General features: G+C 37.1%; 1 protein-coding gene across 2 annotated transcripts in view; it reads left to right on the top strand.

Moving 5' to 3' along the window:
* LOC113018058 (leucine-rich repeat and immunoglobulin-like domain-containing nogo receptor-interacting protein 2) overlaps nt 1-20,537 on the top strand; it is a 199,301-nt gene that overhangs the window by 34,056 nt on the left and 144,708 nt on the right. For both annotated transcript variants that reach the window (XM_080304519.1, XM_080304524.1), the window contains exon 2: nt 5,778-5,850. The gene's annotated coding sequence lies outside the window, so the exon portion shown is untranslated. The remainder of the gene's footprint in view (nt 1-5,777; nt 5,851-20,537) is intronic.

Below are 20,537 nucleotides of genomic sequence, written 5' to 3'. Positions count from 1 at the left end.
TAAGGTGAAGGTTATCTCTGGAAGGAAGAAGTCTCCATGGAGAAACTCCACACTGGTGAAAAAACGAAAAAAGAGAGTGTAGGAAAGCTGAGCGCAGATGGAGAAAAACAAACCTCCAGGTTCATTATGACATCTGTAAAGAGAAACTTCACAATTATAATTTACAACTGCGGAGTGCAAGGAGGTGCTACTTCTCTGATATCATCACCAAAAACAGTCATAATGCTCGGGTCTTATTTGCTACAGTTGACAGGCTAACAAACCCTCCTGTGTCAGTGGCAGCTGAATATGGGCAGAAATCTGTGCCATCAGAAACTGAATATGAATAAGTTAAATTTGAATTTGAATTGCTCAGATTGAATCTGAATGCATGCTTAAATTTTTTTTTTTAACACACTACTCCATTGCTGTTTGACAGGCTGAAGTTGTCGGGTCACCTCCTAAATCAACCATCTATTACAGGTGTTTTGTGCCAGAAATGGAGTGTCCACTGAAGACTGAAGATACGGAATCTCTATGCCTTGCCATTGATCCCTCTTGTGCCTACATGTAGACAAGAGACATTAACTTAACTTTGCTAGACCCGCCCCTGCACAGTTACCAGCTGTCAGCTACATAAAAAAGGATCCTGGCATTATTTGTCTCTCAGAAACAGTTCATAACTTCCCTTCAACTCATTCATGTCACCTAAAAGGTAAACCTGTTTCTCCATCACCTGTTCAGCTCTGATGATCCAGTAAGGACATCTCCTGGTTTCATCTTCATGTTTTCATCTCACCACATATCCAAACTGACATCATGACCAGCAGCTTTTTTACAGCTGTGGCTCCAGCAAACAAACATCAGCTGATACTAGAAATTAATATTAAATAAATTCTAACAACAGCTGATCAAGCTTAAACGTGCTGCTGTTGTCTAGCGCGACATGCGCCGGTTTCTTCTTTCTGGCGCAAAGTGGGCGATAAACAAACAAGAGAGAAAAGCCGATCAGCTGATCATTGATCCGTTTCATGATTGAAGTAGAAACAGGAGATGGAGGGGGAGAGACTGAGAGAAGAAGAGGCAGCTGTGCAGCGATGACACAGAATAAATCCAGCTTTGTGTATTTTTCATTGTAGCTGAAGTCCGAGACAAACTGTTCCTTTTCACCTCAATACCAGACGATTCAGTTTTTTACGGGATGGTTGGAAACTCTAATAACTAATCTTATAAATAAAATAAGATAAAACAAGTTCAACATCAATAATATCATAGCACCCGCCCAGCTGTATATTACGTTACGGAAAAAAACCGAAAAAAACCCCATCGGCCCATAAAAACGAAAAATCACCATCGGGCATACTGGTGTTCATGGTGTTTCATGACTTTGTCCATGAAACACCATGAAACAGTGTTTCAAAACATCAGATCTGCTGAAACACTCAGTTTTTAAAAAAAAAAAATCTAGGTTGAAGACTCACCTGTTCTTAGCTGCACTTGAATAAAGCACCAAATCCACACTGTTTTACTTTTAAGCTTAACTTTTCAAAACTTACATTTTAACTACTGATTTTATCTACTGTTCCTTTCTCTTTTTTCCATTTTATTTGGTTTTGTTTTTTAATGACTCTGTAAAGCACTTTGAATCACCTTGCTGTTGAATTGTGCTAATAAACTTGCCTTACCTTGATCATTGAGATTCTCTTACTAATATGTTTGTCTTTATCTGAAACTAATGTTACTGTATATCTTGCTATAATTCATACAATGTTTTCATGAATTCAACAACAAACTCGTCTAATACGAGGAGGAGTTGAACAACCAAAACCTTCGTTTTTGCCTTATTTTAGATATTATGACACCATCATGTTGCCTAGCAACCAACTATAAATGAGCTATATATATCCCATTATATGGGCTTAAATGACATTAAGAAAGCAGTATATAATTTCAGTTTCATGACAATGATCTGAATATTTTCAACAAACTTGCTGTTTTATAAAAGATATGTTCATGTTTCTAAATTCTGTGAAAAAAAAATTAGTTTAATTTTAGATTGGACATCTACTTCAAGGTACATAAAAAAAATATTATTCATTTTCACTTTTTAAGATCCTTAAACATCCTTACTTTTAGAATGGTAAGTAGTTCTCTTTGAAATTAGTCTCAGCTGTATCGTTATCTCTTGATTGTCTTGGTTAACTGAGGCCTAAACAAACCAGATCTTTGATGTCTCTGCCTGCAAGGCTACCGCACTGTAATGAAACTGTATTGCATTGTCTCAGCACTAAATGTTTGGCATGACGGAACACAGAAGTAATTTCTGCGGCTTGCTGGCTTCCGCTGGTTTCAAAGCGGCTGTTGCCTTTTTCTCTCACGAGAGACTTGCAAGCACTCCCTCACAGAGCCAAACAGCTTTCAGGCTTTCATCAATTATTTAGCACCTGTTGCCTTCAGGGAAGTCCTGATAAATTATGGTGATGAATGCAATCAGAATATGGGAAATATACAGTTATAAACCTATATAACACTTTTAATATCTCTTGATCAGGAAATGAAAATCAGAGTGATTTAAATGCTGGCATAAACTCTGAATTTTCTGCACACCTTCTTGTCCACACTGTAGGAATCAATCAAAATCACAAAAACACTTTACTAGTTAAGAAACCTTTGAAAGGATTACAAAAGTCGCTCTGTTTATACTGCGTAAATACCCATGTGATGTGGAAATGTTTTGCCTGTTCTCCCTGAAGTCTGAAATGACTTTTTTTTTTATTATGAATAAGCATGAATGTTTTAAGACTGATAACTTGTTTAACACACAGCCAAACATTATATTTTTCTCTCTCTCATTGAAATTTTTACGAGGACTAAAAGATTACTCTTCAGCAAACTACAGAAAGTGTATTGGAACATTAAATAATCCTTAGAACAGAGGATATTCCTTTGAGTGTATCCACACACAGTGTATGAGATAGTATATGTGTGTGTTTACAACATAGTACTCATCCTAAATGGTCAAAATCGGTCTTATAAAAGAAGTACTATGAGGTTCATGTGGGTCATACTTATTGCACTCGTTATAGCAATATGTGAGTTTCAAACTCACTCATTTACTTAATCTCTATTCTTTAATATTGGCAGGCAGCTTTTTCTATAAAAAAAAAAAACAAAAAAAGAAAAGAAAAAAGCTTAATTGAAAACAATGCGAAAATGTGCAACTGAACTTGTACATAAGTATCAGTACAGCAAGGCAAGAAAGGCAGCAAGACACCAATGTAATGACAAAGAAGCAAAACATCCTCATACTTAAATGGCAGATTGATAGCTTGAATGGCTTCTTTAACTACACCTGAACTTTATTGTCTTTTCATAATTGCACTCCCATGTGAAAACGTTGGTTTTAGGTGTAAGCAGCCCCTTTCACATGTTAAAATTTAAACTTCTCCCATTTTTATTGTTACTCCTACGGTCGCAAGAGGTTGCCTAAATAAACAACTTTCCAATTAACCTTAAAAAATCCGCAGTTATTGTCTATCTTAATGTGAGGTCAGGCTGTGCAAAACTTGAAACAATCATAAAAAAATGAATTGTGTCTTCGGTTCTGAAAAGTACCTTCAATCTGCATTTATTAGTGGTGTGTAGAATGTGGAGTCTCTGCTCCTCCTATCACCTCCACCTCCCTTCTTCCACTTTGGGATTGCTGTGCATAGCTGTGGTTGACTTGCAGTTTGCTATATAGTGTAGTCTCTTTTGGTTCTCAGTCATTGCTTGCCATTTGTGGCTATGAGGAAGGCCAAAAACCAAACTCAATCCCTCAAAACAACAGTCCACAAACCAGAGGGTGACATCATGGTAGCTGCTATGTCCACTTGTTTCATACAAGAGTCTTTAGACATGGGGGCGTGCTGGTGTGCATAGATATAATGGTGCCACAAAGCCAAGTGTGAGCCCAGTGGCAATTTAACAATTCTCAGCAGGTTGTGTTCAGGGAAGAGCTAAGATGGGGCAGTGAGTTGCTACTTGTGTGTGTGTGTGTGTGTGTGTGTGTGTGTGTGTGTGTGTGTGTGTGTGTGTGTGTGTGTGTGTGTGTGTGTGTGTGTGTGTTAGGTCTATCCTTTTGTGTGTGTTTGGCAGTGTTTGATTTCATAGTGAGAGTTCTGCTGACCTTGGCATACTCAAGACTACATCCCAGTGGTGTCTCATCCCTCTCTTCTCCTTCTCTTTCTCCTCGCCCTCTCATTCTTCCTCCGCACAAATCCCCTCCCAGGACCGTGCCTTTCTCCTTCCCTTTGTGAAAAAGAGAAAAAAAATAGCTAGCAGTTCCAGAAAAAGATGCCAGCATCTGTCTCACTTTAACTTGAATAATTTGAGAAAAGGGTGTGATTAAAACCGAGAAAATGTTTGAGTGCGAAGAATACAACAACAGGCAGCCAAGAAAAAATCATTTGGAAGTCTATGTCTTTAAAATAAATATATAATTAGTGTGGCTCTTTGACTTTTCCTGTCATCTCCATTTTTGCTGGCTCATACCTTTCAGAGTAAACCAGGCTCGAGATCTCATTAATTCTAAACATTGCTGTCAGAGAGGAAGAAATGCAGTGAATGGCAGATTGAGGTTTCTCTGTGCTTGTTATACTTCTCTTCACGTCAAATGCAATTCCATCAAATATATTAGTGATATTCAAGTGAAAAATATTGATGTGTTAGCATTTAGAAATTAAAACCATAAAGCTGCATTTTAACATTACTTCAAGTTGTTTGTTTGTTTCTTTTTTGGTTTACTGATCAAAATGTCAAAATTCCACAGTGAGAATGGCGTGTTTTTTAAAGTATTAAAATGACAGGGAGATGTATTTGATGCTGCAACACACAGACATATTTCTTGTGTTTAAAGTTCTTGGTTGACAGAAGTAGAAGTCAACCAGTGCTGCTTATGGGAAAACAACTGGCATAGCAATTCAACTGAAATGACAAAAATGGTTGTTTGTGTTGTTTGCAAACTGTCTCGCAGTGGAGGTACATTTGTATACTGAATGTATACAAAATATCAGCAGAACACATTTTTTTTATGAAGCCTGTAACATAGTGGTTGGTGGAGCTAGGCAAAAAGGATGCTCTTTTTACTCGTGGAATATGTAATTTAACTGGTCTCTTTAAGTAACCCAGTAGTGAAAAAGTATTTTATCACACTGATTGAAAACCCTGTCTTATATTACAGTGATGCAGAACTGCTCATGAATACTAATTATTGGACGTCAATTACACCTTGTATAAATATTTGCTCCAAATCTAAGCAGTTTGTAAATCTTTATTGTTTCATGGAATAGACTGTTTAGAATGATCTCATTTAATTCTAATTCAACAGTGTGGATTCTGCTGCACAATGTAATATTAAAGTTTTACAAATTGAAATGAGTAATTCAGAAATACTGAGCTTCTATCTCAGTGTATACAAGGCTTTAACTTCACTGTAATTTTTTTTAAAATGAATTAACTACTAATCTCACATTTTGCAAAGTTGTTTAATGCATTTCCGTTTATGTTATCTTTCCCTTAACATGCACAGAAATAACCCAGTGACTTGTATAAAGTCAAGGATCTTTCTGTACCGCGCATCTTTGTGTTAGGGATTCAGTGTTTGCTCTTATTAAATGTGACATTGAGTACAGTGAGTGGATGACACAAGCTTCTTGCATGCTGACATTTCAAATGTTTCTGATGTGTCTGTCCTGTGTAATAACATAAGTCATTTATATTGCGTGTCCTTACAGAAGTCTTTCCTTTTTATGTTTCAGACTGAATCTGTGTAGGCACCTTTCCACTATCCTGCCAGCAAGCAGAAATGTTCTTTGCCTCTATTCCAGTATGGTAAGTTAATCTTTTGTGTCTCTGCTAGCATGAATAAATGTGTTCCACAGGGGAAAATAGCAGGGCTTCATGCATGACTTGTTATGGATTTGGGAAACCAGGTGTTAGCTATGAATATTCTTATGAATACTCTTAGTGTTATGAATAGACACAGGTCAAAGATTTCCAGACTTACTGCTTAAAAGAAAATTAAAACAAGAATAACTTTAATTTTGTGAAACTGGTGTGCAAAACAAAGCTCTGAAACCTGACTCTTTGGTATTCTCATATTGCTTGTTTATGTTTTTCTTTTGTTAATAAGAGAACCAATTTTGACAGTAAGAAACCTGTGACAAAATGGAACACATACATACACACAAAGTCACCCGCAGGTGCACTGATAGCGGTTGAATCCGTGGGTGGCTTTTTAAAATAGGCCAGCAGAACACACTGTTATTTCACAGTAATCTGTCAGTAATCTGCTGACAGTCAGAGCAAATCTTGAAAAACAACATTGACTTTTACATTTCTCAGCACTGTAAAATGTTGCAATGAAGAACTAATGAGCGTCTGAAAATCGTTTTTTTTTTAAAAGACATGCTTTAATGCATCAATGTAAAGCATGTCAGCATTTTCTGCTATTTTCAGTTATTCTTTATTAAAATAGTGCGATTGTGGTGAAAAAATAAATAAATAAAAAGGTGCTTGTGGCTTGGGTTAAACAAGGGCTGATCACCGTGACTGAAACCCGAGGGCAAAAATACAGAACCATGAAGTCATTCTCTCCTACCAATCCCTGTCATTGTGCTAAGCATGATAATTCCATGCTCAAAGGTCCATGCCAACTATTGTGCCAATCTGGCAGTACCAAATTATACTGGCAACGTTAGGGGGGAGAACACAGTGCGGTGGAACGGAAAGCAATAAAGCATGATGTTGCCAATTACACCAGAATCTCTTGGTAATTATATGTTTTGCTTAAACAACACATGTGGTAACCACTTTGATATTGTTTTGATATTGGATTTTAATTGCCAATGCAACTAATCAAACATGTTGCTTGAGGTTTGTGGGGATCTAGTAAAACTGTGATCGCTCTGGGGAGATTGACAAAATGGAACAAGTCATTGCTGTTTCTAGCCTGCAGCTACTGGCAGTGTGATGACAGTAAAAATGATCTATACCAACTGAAGCTTTTCAGACTGCTTGCCAGGCTTCAAATAAACACGACTGTATAACATAGAATGAAGGCGCAAATCATATTGTGTCTTCTTACTTTAAAAGAAAATCACATTTGGAATATTTGTTTTGCTGCTACTTTGTTGGATATTATCAAAGGAAATGCCAAAAGAGTGATGCCATCTTTGTTTATTTGTTTGTTCTTTTGTTCAGTAGCAGATATGACAAACAAATCCAATACAAAAAAGAAAATTGAAGTGAGTTTTACTAAAAGCTAAAGTTCTACTTGATTTGATTGATTATGAAGAAACACTTTTTCATTTGTTTGTGAATGGGTGAAGAGAAACTATTCAGCCATAGCTGGTGTGTATTCTCATAGCTTCCATTATTATTTTACAGGGATGTGACGTTTATCAAGCCAGTGACTTTATCGAAGGAAATTTAAAGTGCCAGCTCAAACAATATGTCAGTGGCTAAGGTAAATTAATAGTACTGCATTCTAACTTCTGTGCTTTTCAGTAGTGTATGTATATTGCAAACAAAAGGCTATTTAGTTAAAATCCCATTTGAAATTGACAGGAAATCTAAACAGTTTTTCCTGCATAAATAGTTTGGGCAAAGAAGTGTAAATTTAATAAACTATGTTATGTATATACACTTAAAACATGTTTTCCCTGCAGGGTTACTTTACTAGTTAAAAGGCAACTTTATTAAGTAAGTTCACGATTTAACGTGTTCCCTAGTTAGTGGACTGGATTCCTTGTCCAACCGTATTTTTCTAAGCATTGCATTAATACTTTACTTTTCTGTGATTGGAAATGAATGCCTAGGAATGATCATTACTAAGACAGCATTTGTAAAGTTTTCTTTAGAGAAGAAAATTTAAAAAACAGAATTCTTATATGTTATTAGTGTTTCCTAGACTGAACAATCTTTCAAGTAGAAGCAATATGCAACATGTGGTGAAGTTCAAATAAATTCAAGAGACTATGAATTTATATGAAACTGACTTCAAAGCTGAGAGCCGGAAGCCCTGGAGTTAAAAGGTTCTTTTCCTAATTGGCAATTCTGCTCTTTGAGTTTCTTCTGCTGAACACCTGCACTGCATTGTTTCATAAGCGACTAGAATACACTGATGTCAAACAGCATTTGAAAAATATAGCGCTCCCGTTGGTATGTTTGTACAATGAAAATAATACTAAACTGTCTGAACTAATGAAAAAGCAATAAAAATACTTCAAAAATACTTTCTTTCGAAAGATCAAAGTCAGGATTATGTATGGCTGTGATTTATTTTATGCACAGTCTCACAGGCCCACAGAAATGAAAATGAAAAGAATTACGCTGCATTTGAGATGTCTTGATAAACCTAAAATCTTGGAGCTTGCCCTTGAGGTCAACACTAACATTAAATGTGTTTAATGCCACCTGCTGCATACCCGCTCATGCAAACCTAACTCTCTCTCTCTCAAAACATCATCATCACTTTCCAACTTTATTGCCACCAGGGGCCCAGCAGTAGCAATGGAGCATAGGTTGCCATATCAGAGCCTCTTACAGAGAACAGACAGTCAGCAGCACCATACTGTTGAGTGAGGAGGTGGCAGAGCATGAAAGGATGCATCAGATGTTATGTAGATCAACAAATAAACCTGAATAGTGTGAGTCGGGTTAGGCTTTATATTCCCACCTGGCTTCATCTATTGGAAATAAGGACAAATATGTGACATATGAGATAGAAACATAGTGAGAAGGCATGTGTAAAACAAAAACGGGGCAGTTAAATATACAATACATATTAATATTTAAATTCCCATTTAAAAAGTAGTGAAATACTTTTTTTGGGCTTTTTTAATGCACTCCTCTTGTGCATAATCAGTCACCTGATAACAGTGTTTCCCAAAACAGATTTAACACACAAATGTAGTTTGTTGGTTGGAACCACTGACTATTGGGCAATTGTTCTCAGCTCTGACTTAGAAGTGAATGTGCAAGAGAAGTGATTATCGACCGTATCGATCTGACACAGTGAAATTTACGACTCATGCTTGCTGTGGTGTTATCTCAGATGTTAGTCTCCATCCTGGTGCTGCAGTGTCTCTGTATGTCTCTCCACTGACAGTGGAGCTGAACTATGTTGCCTGCTGGAATAGACATGAATGTGTAGATAGCAAATAAAGCATAAATTTGAGCTCATGTGATAACTGAGTGCAGCCCCATGATGACAATATACGGACGTCGTGACAACATGATCAATCACGGACGAGAGTTGCAGCGGACATCAAGATTATGCATTGTTGGAACGTCTGAAATCACCGTCAGAGGCACATTTCAGCTCTGTGTCTGTTAAAACTGTATCAATCATCTGAAACCCCCCCAAAAAACATCTATTCATCAGATTGAGGCAGACTAGGTCAACGTTTGCATCCTAGCGTCTTCATATTGCATCAATTTAAGTTGGAACTAGAAACTGATAGATTGTGGGCCATTTGTCACAAGTAATTTGTGATACTTTTATCTCTGACTCTTTTATTGCCAAGTCCCTCCTCTGTCATTCTTATGCCAGTCGATTTGAATTCCCAGTACACTTGTCTTTTTCTGTTGCCAAGGCAATAGGAATGGGGGCTGTTGACGGCAGTGGTCGAATACTGACATTTGATTGGCAGTGCAATGTTCCAGGAAAGAGACACGGAAGTTATTTGAATATTAAACATAAGGATTAATCCTCATCATGTACTCCTGAATATCTTCAGCTGTGAATAGGAGCCAGAAAAGGTGTTTAAACGTTATGATGGAAGTTTGACTTAATTGAAGCGCATAGTTGAGAATCTATATACAAAAACTTGAGGGCAAATTAAATAGAGTCTGTGACACACAATTGGCTAAATCAAAAGTGTACTCAAAGGTTTTATACTGTCTATATAGTGAGGGGGAAAAAAACAGTGTAATGTGAAATAATTGAATTTGTGGTTATTCTAGTTGATATTCAGTTTAAATATATTATCATTTTATATATATTTTATGTTATCATTTTTAAGAACAATTTCACAAATATTGTAGTGTTCGTAATTGCACAAATAACATACAGTTGATTAAACAGGAGTAGGAAAACTGCCTTACTTTGCTACCTTTTGACTGGACCTCTCTTGCAGGTTGATCTTTTAGCAAGAAAGAAAGCACTTCACTCAATGATTTCTGCTACACTAAGCAGCAACGCCTTAAATAAGATGTAAGGGCATCTCGGTCAGGCGTCTAACTTCTCAGTCTTTGAAGCCATTGCTCTGTGTCTCATTTCCTGAAGTATTGATGTCTTTAAGTGAGCTTCCCAAGTGCCTGGAGGAAGTGGATGCTATATAGATTGCTTTGAGGAGATTGGGACACAGCTGACTGCTGTAGTTTAACAGTAGGTCCATGGTCGTTCTTTCGTGAAGCACATAAAAGATTTTTGGTGGCAAGGATACGGGGTTGTTTGAATAAAACTGAACTCAAAAAATAAGTAAATTTAAAAAAGCTTGGACGAAACGCAATATGGTTTAATCCCCACAACTAAAGATTTCTTGGGATTTGATTGAGCATGCATCAAAGACAATATAGTTTAATACTACGCATTCATAAAACAAAAATGTTTATAGAATTGTGTACAAAACTGTCACTGATGATACAAGGTCATCTTAAAGAAGATGTATACATAAAAAGTTGATTTTATACTCAAGGTGCTTTTTCAAACAGATAGCAAAAAATGAACAGGAATATTGGATAGCTGCAGGTACATCATAAAGAAACATTAAAACCTGGAAACAAAGGAAGAATCAATACTGCTCTACAACATGCCATGCAGGGAATTGCACAGAGAGCCTGTGTGGATAGTTTTAAAGAGTCACTACAACAAGGAATAAATTGTGTGATGCTGGGCCCTTCTTAAAGGCTGGAGTGAAGATACTGTACCTCTCTTTTCAAAATAGCAGTTTTTTGTTCTTTGATGTGACTGGTATTTATATTGAATATTACTCCAAAATGGGTCCAGTGTACTAAACCCATTTTTGAGCAGTACTCAAGATTCCGGCTATAGGTTTAGATCAAAACAAAATTGGTACAGTGCACACTATACATTAACTTAATATTGGCCCAGAGTACAGCATGTAGCCTGTTAAATCTATTTAAATTAGCGCCATGTTTAGGCGTGTTTTAAAGATGCCTTTATTTTGTATGCTCCACAAATAAGGTGATATAATTAGGATTTTCAAAATGAACTGAACCTCAATGCTTTTTTGTTTCTTTTATCATTTGTAAATGCATTTTCTATTTATTCCCCTTAGATTGGTTGGATTTTCTCGTTGTAGTTTATTAATTATTTTTGGAGGATTAATTTAACGGGCATAGATATAAGCTAGAGAATGGAGTAAAATCCAAACAACCCGTAAGGAGAAGAAAATGAAACGTACTGAATGATTATTCACATTTCTATGTATTGTATTACCATTTGGTATTGCTATTATTGGCTCAGAACGGCAATCCTTGGAAACAGACTGTGGTTGATATTTCATAGAAAATAGTATAAACAATACCAATCTTATCAGATATGTATAAAACAAAAAATAGTGTTTATTGGAACGCAACATTCACATTTTTTTTCTCTTTTCCATATGGGAACTACATTCAACTGTCAGAATCTAAGGGCAACATAATGGTCTTACCCAACTGGATAAGGACTGACGTGATTACAGAAGAGACTAGAAAATAAGTGCTTGGATAAAGAAGCTGGGTGAGTGCTCCAGAGAGTGTAGGCAGCTGGAGTGCAGTAATTAGTCACCGAAGCTCTTTCTGGTTAAGGGGCAGCTGACCAATGGCCTTGCTTGCTTAGAAGAACGGCAGAGGGTTCTTCCCACTCTCAAATATGACTGTGATTAACATAAGCAATTACCTGCAGAAATCGCACCCCCTAGCTTCTTTTAGACAAAGAAAAATGAATTGCCTGCAAGGCGTACAGAGTTTCAACCATTGTTTTCCTTTTTCTTAATAGCTTCCCAAGGCTACTGTCGAACATATCATTTGTTTAAAATGTATCATCACCTTACCTCTTCCATAGTTCCTTTATATGCTCTTTTTAATTAATCATGGCAATTAATGGTTGTTTTTTTGAAATGAGAACCATTGACTCAAACAATCCTAAAACATGTTTTCTTCTTCTTTCTTTTTTTTTTTTTAACTGTTTCACTAGGACACGTGATCAGAGACAAAGCCCTTTGTGGATGCAAGCGGTACATTAAGTACAGCAGGAAGCCTGTATTACTTGCATAAATAAAAACAAGACAACAAAGCTTCCAGGTGATATGCAAAATCATTAAGAGCAGTATTTCTTAAAAATAGTCTCTACAATAAATAATCTTTACACCTATCAGGGCTTTGTGAGGGAATAATAATAAAAAAATTAAATGATCTCTTCCCTTGTTTCCTGTCACTTTGGTTGAGATAATGAGGCAACTCCTTGATTCTGTCAAAATTTGTTTATGTTCACCTCCTCAGAATTGGAAAAGTTTGAGTAGGGGGTGTAACGTGCACATTAATGAGCATGTTGTGAGGATAACTAATGAGAACTATTTCTAGGATATAATGACACTCAAACTATTATTCATGCTACACTGTTTTTTAATCACCCATTTGTTCAGTTTTACACCTACATCAGCCTATGTATTTATACATGACTGTGAATTTTTGTGTTCTGTGTAAAACATATTTGCACACTGCTTTTGATGGGTGATATACAAATAAACCTTGTCATTATTTATATTATAATGACACTTTTGATTTGTAGTTTGATTTGTTGATGGTGTCAGTAATAACACCCTTATTGCCACTTGAGTACCCATGACAGGCTGAATTATCAAAGAAGTCCAAAAATGTTTTCTTGTCTGGAAGCATGTGAGCATACCTGTCAGAGCATGGAAACAGAAAAGCTTTACATTTGTGTGTCTTTTAACTTTCTGCCAGAGAGAATTACAAAACCATGCTCCTTTGAGGTAAGGTACAAAGGCTTTTATCAGCTCCTGTGTGGGCTAACCTGAGATTCCTAAGATCAAGCTAGTGTGTTAGGAGATAAAATAGTAATAGTTCTGTTACTTAGAGTTTTGCTGCTCCTTTACTGGTCTATTGGGGGATATTGTGGCTGATTACAAGGGCCACTGTGGTTTCTGTCATTACAACAAGTAAAAACTAAAATGAGATAAGAATAAAAAATAGCTTTATTTTGTCTGCTTTAGCACCTTCCTGTTCTTCTTTATAGCCTTATTATTGTGTTGTATGGTTCAGCCAGATTGGATGACTCATGCCTTACTGTGACATAAGAGGCTTTACGCTGACCCCTTCTTATAAGCCAAACTAAAATAGAAGAGTTAACTAATTTCATACACAAAGCTGATGATCGTAATACTAAGATTTGAAAGGATGACACACTCAGAAAATGACAAAATGGATGGGATAATGTATTTATCCCTCTTTAGTGGCAATAAACACAACTCATATGCTTGCTTATACATGGGCTACATGCACAGCTTAACAAGATAGGACTGACAAACCGTAAGGCTACCAGTGAGACAGGACATAGCCACAGCACTAAAACATAGACACATAAACACGCACATTAAAAGGCCATAAATATTTTCTAGTGACTGTCAAAGATCTGTCCGACTCCCTTTCCAATAAAAAGAGTGTCTGAAAATAAAGCTTCTCATGGCTGGTCAGCTTTGATTACCAGCTTTATTCTCTGCCCATGCTACACCAAGCAGTGTTCAGTCCATCTCCCATATGTCTCATGACTCACTGTCTCACGCCCTGCGTATCCACAAGGCCTTGCCAGAAGAGGGATATTGAAAGGATGCAGTCCTTTATTCGGTTTGTAATTGTCTCGTATCCATACAAATCAGTGTATGAGACATTTCATTAAATTAGGATACTAACTAACTGTGGTAACCCTATAATCAACAGTAAAGTTGTCCTTTTTTTGGTTTAGTGTTTTAGTGAAATGACAAAACAATTGTTAGATTTTCTCGAGATTCAGCACAGGCATGATAAATGGTTATAATTTTTGGCCAACTTTCCGTTTATTACCAGGTCAAATAATCACTTTGTCAAATATCAGAGTTTTAAACAAAATATTCTAGGACTAATTTGCAAATAATAGTATACCAGAAGGTTAAAATGACATTGATGGCCTACTTTCATCATTTTAACATTGTGTATGTGATGGCAAGTTTTAAGAAGTCTGCAGTAGATTGATGATCTAGCCAAGGTATACCATCGCTCTTGCCATTAGACAGCTGGGAACAAATGATAAAATGTTTGTTTCAGTGTATACCCTCACAATGCCCCTTATTTATATGCACATCATGTATATTCCCTTAAGGAGATTTAGTGGTGAAATGAGCAAGCATAAGAAAATATTCAAAAAGCAAAGAAACATTGGTATAGTCAGTGAGACAAAAAACTGGGAGGCTAGGCATAGAACAAAAGCAAAGATTAAAGCTTATTGTAAGCGTATGTGAAACACTGAGGAAGGACAAAAAGATCTGATGATCGAGCTGGAAAGGATGTGCAGCAGCTTAGGGTGATCAAGGAAAGAGATAGAAATGTACAAATGAGTGAAGAGAGAGTGTGTGAAGACAGAAAGAGTACTGTGAGAAGCTGATGAACGAATCAGGACATGTACAGAATTTGCAAGGAGGAAAATAAGAGCAGCTATGAGATGAATATTCGATTGTGATGATTTGATTGTGCTGTCCTTTTCAGCAGCTGATGGTGCAGGGAGGCTGCGATTACCCTGCAAAAGCAATTTATATGTCCTCTTTCTTTTCTCATTGTATTTTCATTAAAAGGGTTTTCTTGTATGTAAAATTGACTCTCTATCTCTCTCTCTCTCTTTCTCTCTCTCTCTATCTATCTATCATAAAAACAATTGAATTTTAAATTCAATTAATTAATTTTAGATTCAATTTTAAATATGGAAAGGCAACCACAAATTTATGTTATGTTATACTAGACTCCCATCTATCTATCTATCTATCTATCTATCTATCTATCTATCTATCTATCTATCTATCTATCTATCTATCTATCTATCTATCTATCTATCTATCTATCTATCTATCTATCTATCATAAAAAAGTTAAGGATTATGAGGAGGAAGAATTTGTTGGTTTGCGCCTTATTTCAATGAGAACTGGAGCAAAGCCCTATTGACTTGACTATTACTATTGATTGTGAGGGCCATAATTTACTTTTGTTCCAAAGCAAGCTTTTCAGTCCATTACACTCAACTCATTGCGTCTGATCAGAACCAGCCTTAGTCTCAATCATCATTAACACCTGCCCGGCCATTAAACTGGGTAGCCAGATAAAGGGACCAAGATTATAGATTCTATCACTGGTCTTCACAACACCCTTGCTAATGATTTGTGCGAAGGTCTAATGGTTAGCATGGCAAAAGGCCACACACGTACAGAGTAGCAAAACGTTACAAGCTGGAACACTGGAACAGGTGTCAATGTGTTGGATTGTTTGTACACTCACCTTTGACATTCATTACAATCCAGAGCATTTAACTGGTCAGGGTGGCTATTGATTGTGCAGCTCAGTTTTTAAAAAGCTCAGTCTCTCACATTTACTTTTACATTTAAGTACTGACATTTTACCCAAAGTTTTTGTTTCTATTTTTTCTATTTTTATATTTATAAAAAAGAAAAGTAGCCCTTAAATATGAAAAATTACTATCATAAAATGGAGGATCACGGTTGGGGCATTTAATATTTTTCACTAGCTGGGCCCTCGTCCTCATTTTAGGTTTGACAGCATTTTAGTAGGTAAAGGTGATGCTTGGACATGAATTGAGCTGCGGTCTGGGGAAGGCCTCAAAGGGGACTGGCGACGGCTCCCGGGCCTGGCAGATCCCTGTGTACTAAATAGAAGTGAAGAAGGTAAAGAATTGAGAACAAGGAGGGAGGGTGAGGCACGTAAATGAGACTGAACAGCTTGCAGAACTGGGGGGAACCTACATAGATGACAACCGGAAGGAGTGCGTTTGGAGGCGTGGTCCCGCTCCTGATATTCCGATACATAATCTCCAATATGATTTACCTGTTCATTTATGCATTTATTTCCTGATGAAAAACAAAGTATAACTCCAAATAATAATTGTTGTTGAATTCAGGATTCACATGGGTCACAATATATTACTACCAGTAAAGAATAACTATCAAAATTGAACCTCAGGACATAATCAGGACAAAAATTAAGTTCATGAGTTCATTTGCTTTACTGTTTTATATCACTGAAGAAGATTCAGGCTTAAGACATGACTATTTCTCTCAGCCAAATCCCTTGCTAAAGAAATACATTTGCTATTGGGATGGAAATATTTACGTTTTGAAGAAGAACATCTGAAACAGTAGTATGTAAATATATAATACAATTATTTACACTTATTTAATTAATACAATTACAATGCAGTTTAATTAATTTGTATATGAATAAAGGTTGTTAGAAAGCTGCAGGTAAATTGTCTTAAATTTATTCACAAAGAACTGCAGAAACAAGAATACTTGTAAATCAGACATACAATGAGTAAGCCTATTTCTCATAGAACTTTTATATAATGGCATTGTACACAATGGAAAATAACAAAAACATAAAAATCAAAATAGGAGGATGTTTCTCCCGTTAGTAGTTCCCAGCCATTGATTTACGATGTAGTTTGACTTTTGGTGCAGTGAAGATTCAATCCTCTATTGATTCACCAAGTGTCAAGTTCTTGTCAGTGGGGCCTACACCATTTCCTGATGCAATGCCTTGGCAGGGTGAAGACTGAGCAAATCAAATAGACGTTGGAGAAAGCAGGATGGAAACTGAGGTTATTCTATGTGTTTAGATGTGGGCAGTGGGAGAAGGAAGTAATATCACTAATTAAACAAGCAAGCAGCAACAATATTGACTGTGTGGCTGGTTATTACATTTCCAGCTATTCAGACATATAAGTTTAAAAACTAGGACAGCAATAGGCAGCTAGTCATTATGAAGGGACCTACTGTCGAGGCTTGGCACTGCCTGCTAAGCTGCAGAGATTTAAAAGGCACCATTGACACTGGGGGAAAAGTTGAGCGTGGCTAAGCTTTATACAAATATCCTCTGATGTAAATGCTTTGTTTCGATTCTCTCAGAAACAGAAGCTTATAGTTGTTTACAGGAGTGCAATGTCAGTCTTTCTTGCAAGCCATTGCAAGTACTTTTATTTTACTGGGATATTATTTAATTTCTTTCATTCTCTTTCATTATGTCAAATGTACACAACACAAACAACAGTAGAGACCAGCCTCCTTCAAATGTGTTGTCCATTCTCTGACACTTGTATGCACCAGAATGTGTTGCTGGCATGTGGGCTGTTAATGCTGCATTATTGTTCTATAAATGTGAAGTGCCACATGCAATAACTATTCATTTTAACCCACTAGTGGTAAATGCAAGATGTATATGTTGGGAAATCACTGTGTAACAGCACAAGCGGTAAACATTAGTAATAAATTCACCAGTGTTCATAGCTTGATATTTGAAAAATAGACACTTAAAATCTAAAAGGTCAGCATCTAAATTCAGTCTTGTTAAATAAAATAAAAAATGTTGACATCCAGTAGTTAACAAGGAAGAGAATGCACACATTAAAAGATTATTAAAATGATTGTATAGTGACAGTTGTTTAGTCACTGCTGAACATAGTTTTAAGATGATATATTGTTAAAATGCAATTTACAATAAAGAAAAAAGCTGCAAAACTACTTTCAGCGCACCAAATGAAGACCATTTTAAATAAGCGTTTTACTTTCAGTTTCACTTTCATTTTAAATCAGAACTTGAATGAAATGCCAATTGTTTGACTTTCTTTTTTTTAATGTAGTTCATAGCTTTTGTGGAAAACAAGCACCATATTATTCACGTTATCACGGTCCCACAATAAAACTTATGAATTTGTTGTGGGATATAAAAGAGTTACACTATGAAAGTCAAAATGTTGGAATTAGGACTCCACAGTCAACTGTTTCTCTTATCAGCCAAAGCAAACCTCATTGCTTGTGGTGATAAGCCAATTGATTTCCTGGACGAAGGAAACTGGGGGGGAAAAGGGACTTTAAATAAATTTAACAGACATGGGCCAATGGATTTCTTCTCTATCTTGTTAACTTACAGATGCACAACCTTGGGTCTCACTGTCAGCTGTCTTTGATGGCAACAACCACACTGTACTGAGAGTGTAGCCAAAAAGTACCTGTCTACATGGAAGGCAGAGAGAAATCAATTAAAAAGGATGCCGATAACGTCTGACATTTCTGCTAACAACAAAGAGATTTTTATCTATGAGATGATTGTTTGAGCAGTGATGGTTTGATTGGACTGTCCTTTTCGACAGCTGATGCTGCAGAAAGGCCATGATTATCCTGCACTGTTAAAAAAACAAATTATATGACCTCTATCTTTGTCATTGTTTTCATTATAAGTCTAAGGAGCTTGGATGTAAAAGATTTTTTGGATGTAAAATTTACTCTCTGTCTCTCTCTCTTTATATATATCTATATCTATCTACCTTTCTCTCTCTTTATCTCTCTCTCTCTAATGTTTTTGAAAATTCAATATTTAAACTTGATCTAGGAACACTACCTCCATCTTCTCCTTTTTTTCCCCCCATAGTGGATATTATAAACTGTTCTTTTCAAAGGTCTTTTGATGCAAAAGTGCAAATGCTCAGTCCATAGGCATGAGTCCTTTTTTTCCTGAAAAATGGAATTATACAGGGGAAAAAAGGACTCAGGACTCAGTTAACTAAACTGTGGATTCCAGAAGACAAAGTGCTGCATAAATGGTAGGCATTTGTGTGAAACATGATGATCATAGACATGCTTAATTGTTTGTGGGTGAACCAGATGGGTAAAGTTGAAGCAGCAGACATTTCCTAGGGCACACAAATCAAGAGCAACTCATTGCTATATGAGGCACAATGACCCAGGCATACATGCAACATGCCATGTTGAACATGTTTAGGATTTTTCTTTTGTAACAGCAGCAATTGCTTGTCATAAAACAATACCATAGTCAGTAGTACAGGATAAATTCTTGTGTCATTTCGAGACAGATTTCTTTCTTAAAATAAGGCATTCTAATTGTCCAGAAATGAACACTCCATCTGCTTCATTGTCACCCATGAAATTAAATTTTCACAAGACTAGCTCTTAGTTGATAGAAAATGCTTGAGAAACAACAGAATAAAAGCACTGGTACATTATTTCTTTTTACATTGGTTGGTCTTTTCATTTTGGTCAGTTTCCTCAAATATGTGCTCCCCATATGGGGTGCAATACTCTCAACACAAACATAAACACTCGAGTGCCAACAGTTTTTTTTTTTTTTGTTTTTTTTTGTGTCCCGTTTGGATCTTTAGCCATCAGAATTGTTATCTTAAGGCCAAGAAAGATGCCAAGCGGATTTATTTTACCAAGTGGATCATCATGGCCTTGCCATATTGGTCCATTTGATTGACCTTTATTATAATTATGAATTTATTTTATTTTCAGTTCCTACAAACGGGACAGACATGACTGGGGGATAGGACAGGGAGAAAGAATGAAAGAAAGAGAGGGAGAGAAAGAAAACCAAAGGGGAGAAGAGATGGTGAGAAGGGGGGGAAGAAAGAAAAAAAAAAAACAACAACAAAAAAAAAAAAACACCTGGGTCACCTGTATGGAGAAAAAAACAGAAGAGAAAGCAAACAACAAAGAGCAACATAATAAAAAAACGGCACCATCACAATAAACTAGCTAGCAGTAAATATCAGTAGATACTAAGTAATAAACGATATTGTGCAGCACGCAAGATAGACAGCGCACAATGTGCTTTGAGGCAGCAGCCAAGAAAGCTGTAGTCCGCGTCTGTGAATACCCGTGTGTACACCTGTGTGCATACCTGTGTGGATCAGCATGCTTGCATTCCAAAGGTTTCTCCATGTAACGATCTGCTAGGGAGTGTGGGGAGCCACAGCCCCGTCCTCCAGGGTATGAAGCAGGTATGGAGGAGATCAAAACTCCAGACATCCAGAGGCCCCCAGAACACAAGAGACCAAGGAAGACCAACAGAGGGGCAGCCGCGCCACTGTCCCAGTAAGAGCTGAGGAGAGTCCCAGATGAGGGCTCACTCAGCAGCCGCGGAGCAGAAGCCAGGGGGAGTTGCAGTGACGCGCCCGTGAGCTCCACCGGCAGCCAGCTGTACCTGAGCCCCAGGCCGAGAGGTCGGGGGCACCCCACCTCCGAAGTGGCCCGAGCGAGCCCCAGGCTCCAGGCCCTGATAAGCAGTCGCCAAGGAGTGAGCCGGTGTGTACCCGGACGCCCACCCCCAGACACAAAGAACCACCAACGCACCGACACCTGAGGGAGTCCGCCACTGCCAGGGGAAGTGGTGGTGGGTGGAGAAAGGCCTCCAAACCTTGGAGGGCCTGAGATGTC

The sequence above is a fragment of the Astatotilapia calliptera genome, chromosome 2 (assembly GCF_964374335.1).
Source record: "Astatotilapia calliptera chromosome 2, fAstCal68.1, whole genome shotgun sequence".
NCBI classification, from domain to species: Eukaryota; Metazoa; Chordata; class Actinopteri; order Cichliformes; family Cichlidae; genus Astatotilapia; species Astatotilapia calliptera.
Note: the sequence above shows the minus strand (reverse complement) of the source record. Positions and strands in the feature narration are given on the sequence as shown.